The sequence below is a fragment of the Callithrix jacchus genome, chromosome 6 (genome assembly GCF_049354715.1).
Source record: "Callithrix jacchus isolate 240 chromosome 6, calJac240_pri, whole genome shotgun sequence".
NCBI classification, from domain to species: Eukaryota; Metazoa; Chordata; class Mammalia; order Primates; family Cebidae; genus Callithrix; species Callithrix jacchus.
This window is the reverse complement of record NC_133507.1, coordinates 87,670,384-87,676,383: the sequence shown is the minus strand read 5'-3', so window position 1 is coordinate 87,676,383 and position 6,000 is coordinate 87,670,384.

Genomic DNA, 6,000 nt, shown 5'->3' with positions numbered 1-6,000 from the left:
GTAGAGGTTTTTGACACAGCAACCTGACCAACCTTCCATCCGTTAGTATTTGTATTAGAATGCTTTGGATGAAAGTGTTAAAAGGCTCAACTCAATATAACTTAAACAGAAGAGGTATCTGCTATCTCATAATTGAAGTTCAGGGATAGGTTGGTTCCAATGTTGTTGACTCAGGGGTTCAACATCATCATCAGGAACACAGATACTATGCACCTTTCTCCTCATTCAACTTTGGAATGTCACCTTGATCCTTTGGCTTGTTCCTCATGTGAGTAAAGTAGTTACAGACACCACCTCATCATCTAAAAGTAGGTAAGGTGTTTTTTTAAGATCAGAGACACTTTTCTAACGTATACACGGACATTCTTCACATCTGACTGGGTAAGCTATGTTTTAGGCTCACGCTAAACTAGTTACTAGCAACAGGAATTAGAATACCTTGATAGGCATAGACAAATTACTCGTCCTGAATGAAACTGGGGTGTTGTTAGCCAGGACAATGAAGTAGAAATTATAGTTTTATTGCATATACAGTGTCATCAATAGCTAGCAGGCACAAACCACTATAATCTAGGTCAGTGCTTTGCAAATTTAGATTCTGATTCAGTGGATTTCAGGTAGGGCCCATGATTCTGCATTTCTGATAATCTTGTAAGTGATGCTGTTGCTGCCAGTCCATGGACCACAGTGCAAATAGCAAGTGTTTAGATAACATTTATATAACTTTTTGTTTCATTGGCTTTAATAGCCTTCAGAACAAAATTCACATTCCTTAGCGTGAATGTCATACATGATGTTTCATTACAGCTAACCTTGTAACAATTCTCATTGCTGTTTATAACTTTAGTGCAATGTGCTTCAATATGGCCATGTTACATTCAAAGTGCTGTGAGATTAACCCCCTATGGCTTTTTGCTCTTGCATGTGATAAAATGTCAGGAAATAACAGATTTGATTTCCTTTTATTTATTTTTTCTTCCTGCCTTGATCTCACCCCATTAATTTCATGGCAGCCCTTGCTTGGGCAGGTGGAGGTTGTGGGGTGGGAGGAGTGATAAAAATAAATGCAAAATAGCCAAGCAAATTTCTTAATAGATTGTTTTAAAATTTCAGAACTCCCACTATAATAGTCTTTTTTTTTTTTTTTTTTTTTTTGAGATAGAGTTTTGCTGTTGTTGCCTAGGCTGAAGTTCAATGGCACGATCTTGGCTCACTGCAACCTCTGCCTTCCGGGTTCAAGAGATTCCACTGCCTCAGCCTCCCTAGTAGCTGAGATTACAGGAACCCACTACCATGCCCAGCTAATTGTTTGTACTTGAGTAGAGACAGGTTTTACTATGTTGGCCAGGCTGGTCTTGAACTCCTGACCTCAGGCAATCCACACTCCTCAGCCTACCAGTGTGCTGAAATTACAGGAGTGAGCCACCATGCACGGCTCGAAACCAAGGTACTTTTGAACTTGAATAGCTGGTTTGTTTGAAACACTTTTTGATGTTTTATCAAGGTGTTTAATTTTAGTTTTTTTCTTCAAAAATCAAAGGACATAGTTTATAACACAACAAAGTAAAAAAACTGTGATGATATGAATCACCTCTGGTTCCAATCTAGATAAAATACATGGTTCAAAATGAAAGAACTGTGGAAAAAAATTAAGCAAATTAGTACCTTTGAGGGCTATGAAGGATAAGCTGATCTTTCCCACTGATATTGAATTCCCCCAGCTGCCTACCAGGGTTAGGGAATAACAAAAGGTCATTACCTCTAGAGGAACCTAATTGCAGAAAGACTAGTGTCAGACTTTCTGTATTGGAACCTGTAAATAGACACTTCTGAGAATGAATGTCAGGGGTTGAAGTAGCAGAAAGAGAGCTCTGCTGTCCCTCAAATCTTATACGCAGAGAAAGCACAAGAAAACATTTAACAACTTTTAATGTTCCTCCATTTCCATGACATGAGAAGCTCATATATAGCCAAGGGCTATATATTTGGGGTGAGGAGGGTGTAAGCCTAAACGTTTCCAGTGAGGAAGAGGCAAAGAACCCAAAACAGAAGCAGTGAGAATAGGAGTCAATGATTAAAAATCAGTGGGAATTATATACCAAAGGAGCAGCCAGGAAGATGCCTGCTGAGGCAAGGTTCAGACAACTTTCCCCCATGTGAGCATAACATGTGAGCCCTTGACCAATGTTTCCCACTTGTCCCTCCTGATTTATTCTTTTCTGCCTTGCTCTGGATCTTGAGCTGACTTGCATGGATCACCCACTTTGGGCAGGCCATATTGTCATCTACTCTATGGTTGATTTGGACAATAAGAAGCACGTAAGAGATAAGAGGGGGACAGATAAATAGGTCAAGTTATTCACTTATATTTTCCATTGCTCTCTCCACATTTTATCCGAAAACACAAATTTTGGCATGGGATGACTTTTCCATGTCTGTGACTATTCATCTTCACAGGGTTTCAGGTAATGTTTCTCCTGTTGCCCTTAGGGTTTAGGAGTAGTAACAACTTCTCCCTGTTGCAAATCCTTGAGCAGTTCGCCATCTCTTATTCATATCCCTCAGCCTTGCCCACATGTTTGTAAATAATTCCTTTTTCATATTCTCTACCTTTATTCCCTTTGAGTGTGTGATTTATCACCTAATCCTGAATTTAGATGACCCTCTGGCAAAAACAGAAACAGAAGTTAAAGGCAGAAATTTCTGAACTGATTAAATATTAACCCAGAAAACATTAGAAGCCATTAGTATCCTTTAAACCAGTAGAAGATTTTTCTACCAATTGAGGAAATGCAATTTAAAACTTAAGTGAAATTCTGTTAGAATGTCCAAAGAAATTTTCCATTTTGTGCGCTTGAATCATGGCCTTTAATACTCAACTAGCTATATATAAGGATGTTATTTTTCAATGTTTTTTGAAAAAAAAATTTAAATGTAACATTTTACTCATTCCAAAAGGAATTAGCTAGGTGATTTTAAAAGTCTTATAATTGAACATTAGTCTTAAATTAAATACTCACAGTTTAATTTTCCCAACCTCTCTTTAACTTATTTGTAAAATTGGTTTTAAAGGATTCAACCATATGTTCAAAGAGTCATTTGCAATTTAGAAGTAGTACAGATGTAATTATTATTTCAACTTGAACCAGCTTGAAATATATAAACTATTAATGCACTAGACGTTATTCATTTGTGTAATTTACAAAGATCGAAAAGTTAAACCTACAATGTTCATAAACCCTATATTCATGAGTTGTAGCTTTCTTTTTAAGGAAATCTGTAAATGTACATGCATGTATGTATTTGTTTGTTTCTCTGTGTGAATTGAGTAAATCCCAAATAGCATAACCCCAAATAAATCCGTGAGAAGACATACGATTAAACTTTGTAAGCTAAAAACAAGAAAAAAATATTGAAAGCAGCAGACACAAATGATGCATTGTTTATTTGAGGGCACCCATTTGAATGACAGAGAATTTTCCAACCAAAACAATAAACACCAGAAAGAAATAGCATAGCATTTTTCAAGTGTTGAATGAGGATAACTGAAAATTCTACATCTGAGGCAAATATGCTTTAGGATAAAGATATTATCAGATGAAAGAAAACTAAGAAATTTCTCTCTAGCAAACCCACCTTTCAGAAATGGCTAAAGGATGTTATATTAACAGAAAGAGAATGATCACAAACGTTTTGAAATTTCAGGGGAAAAAAAAAAACCTTTGGAATGGGTAAAAATAAGAATAAATACAATAGGCTACCCTTCTTTTCATGGGTCCTAAAACATATTTAATGATTAAAGAAAAAGTTACACCACCATCTGATGTGGTACTCAATGTATATGGAAGAGATACCCAAGGCTGTTATATTGTAAAAGGGGAAAGATTAAAGAAATCTAAATGGAAATAAGGTTTCTGTACTTCACTTGACATGATAAAACATCAGTACTGGTAGGCTAGCATATGTTATGTATGTGTATTGCTAACCCTTGAGTGACCACTAAACTCTAGTTTGGTGCAGAAGTAATTGCGGTTTTGCCATTAAAAGTAAAAGTAATGGCACTCACCTAATATATGCAACTATACATTCAAAAACACCATAAATCAAGATGAGCTTTTTTTTAAAAAATTCTAAAATATACCAACCAAGGGGAATAAATAGATGTGTATCTAAAAATTTCTCTCACATGTAATGGATGGATAGGTGAGGTGCGCTTGTTAGAGAACTGACCATGGATTTAGGTTAGACTTAGGACCAATGGAGTCAAATTCAAAGTGCAAGAAGGAGGTTGAGGTTCCCTCCAGGGTGCATATGGGATGACATGGAATAACAGTATAAGCAATTACAAAAAGCCAAAAAGTAAAACATAAATACGCACACACTAAAAAGTCAAATGTCAAGGTCTACAAGAGTTCAAAGCTAAGTTCAATGAGATCAGAGTGAGAGGAGGTATGCAGCAAGTAGAAAAGTTGAGGGAAGGAAGGCTGGTTTCTATGGACTGGTAATCATGTGATGCATTGTGCTGAAAGCTACCTGATTCACTGGGCATACAGAGGGTAGGAAGTGAAGTGTAGGGACACATAATAGCAATTGTTTGGTTTCCATTCCTGTAAAGAACTTTTCCTACATCATCTCATTTAATCCTCTCAGAAGCCTGTAACAAGAAACTTTAGCCTCATTTTCCAAATGATGACTGAGTCTTAGTGACTCTAATAACTTGAACGTGATAATTTAGCCAAAGACGATTAGCCCAAGATTTGCATCTAGTGTAACTTTCATAGATCTTTCTCATTAGGCAGCATTCTCCAACTGGAATGAGCAAAGAATCTGGATAGACAAGAATGGACAATCACTCTACAACCTCCTCCTACTAATGTTATGCAGAACGAACTTGTTCAGCACTTAGATAATAAAATATTTCCATAAACTTTTTAAAATTATATGAACAGAAAAAAATCTTAAAATAAAACAAGGTAGAACTTTGGTTTACTGAGATCACAGGTAGATTACAAAAGAAATAAGTAAAATCTAATGGTAGAAAAATGAGAATTATTCAATATAATCAATTTCTTTTTAAAAAAATATTAGTGCCTATGGTTTGCTCATAGTACTTTTAAAATGACAAATCTTAACAAAAAATGATGCATTTTTACTATTCACATTTACTTTTTCTGAGAAATCAGAGTTGCCCAGTATTTAAGAATAGAGGCTTAAAGTCAACTGATATGGATGAATCCAGAATTAGCTACTCCTTAACTGTGCAACCTTGGGGATAATATTGAACCACTCTAAAGTTTAGTCCGTTTATCTGTAAAGTAGGAATAATTATTTGGGTTTCTGAGAGATTAAATCAATGATACATACAGAATGATAAAGTATCTTCTTGACATTTGAAAAGTAGAGAAATTTTTAGTGACTATTTGAAATTTTAAATGTTAAATCTTGATAGAAGATAATATTGATAAGGTCATAGTCTTGACCTTCATTGGATATTTATTTCCACTTTTTAATTTTTATTTATTTATTTATATATTTATTAAGATGGAATTTTGCTGTTATCACCCAGGCTAGAGTGCAGTGGTGCTATCTTGGCTCACTGCAACCTCCACCTCCTGGTTCAAGTGATTCTCCTGCCTCAGCCTCCTGAGTAGCAGGGAATACAGGCACCCATGACCATGCCTGGCTAATTGATTGATTGAGTGATTGACTGATTGATATATTTATTTGTATTTTTAGTAGAGATGAGGTTTTGCCATGTTGGTTAGGCTGGTCACAAATTTCTGATCTCATATGTATGGCTGCCTCAGCCTCCCAAAGTGCTGGGATTACAGGCGTGAGCCATTGCGCCTGGCTGGAAACTTATCTCCATTTTCTATATACACTTTGAATCCTGAACAGAAAACCAGCAACTGATTCATCATAATCATGTGGGATTTGAGTCAAAGAGTATAGCAGGATCAAAGAAAATATAAACCTGCTTTCAGAAAATAAAAGTATCTC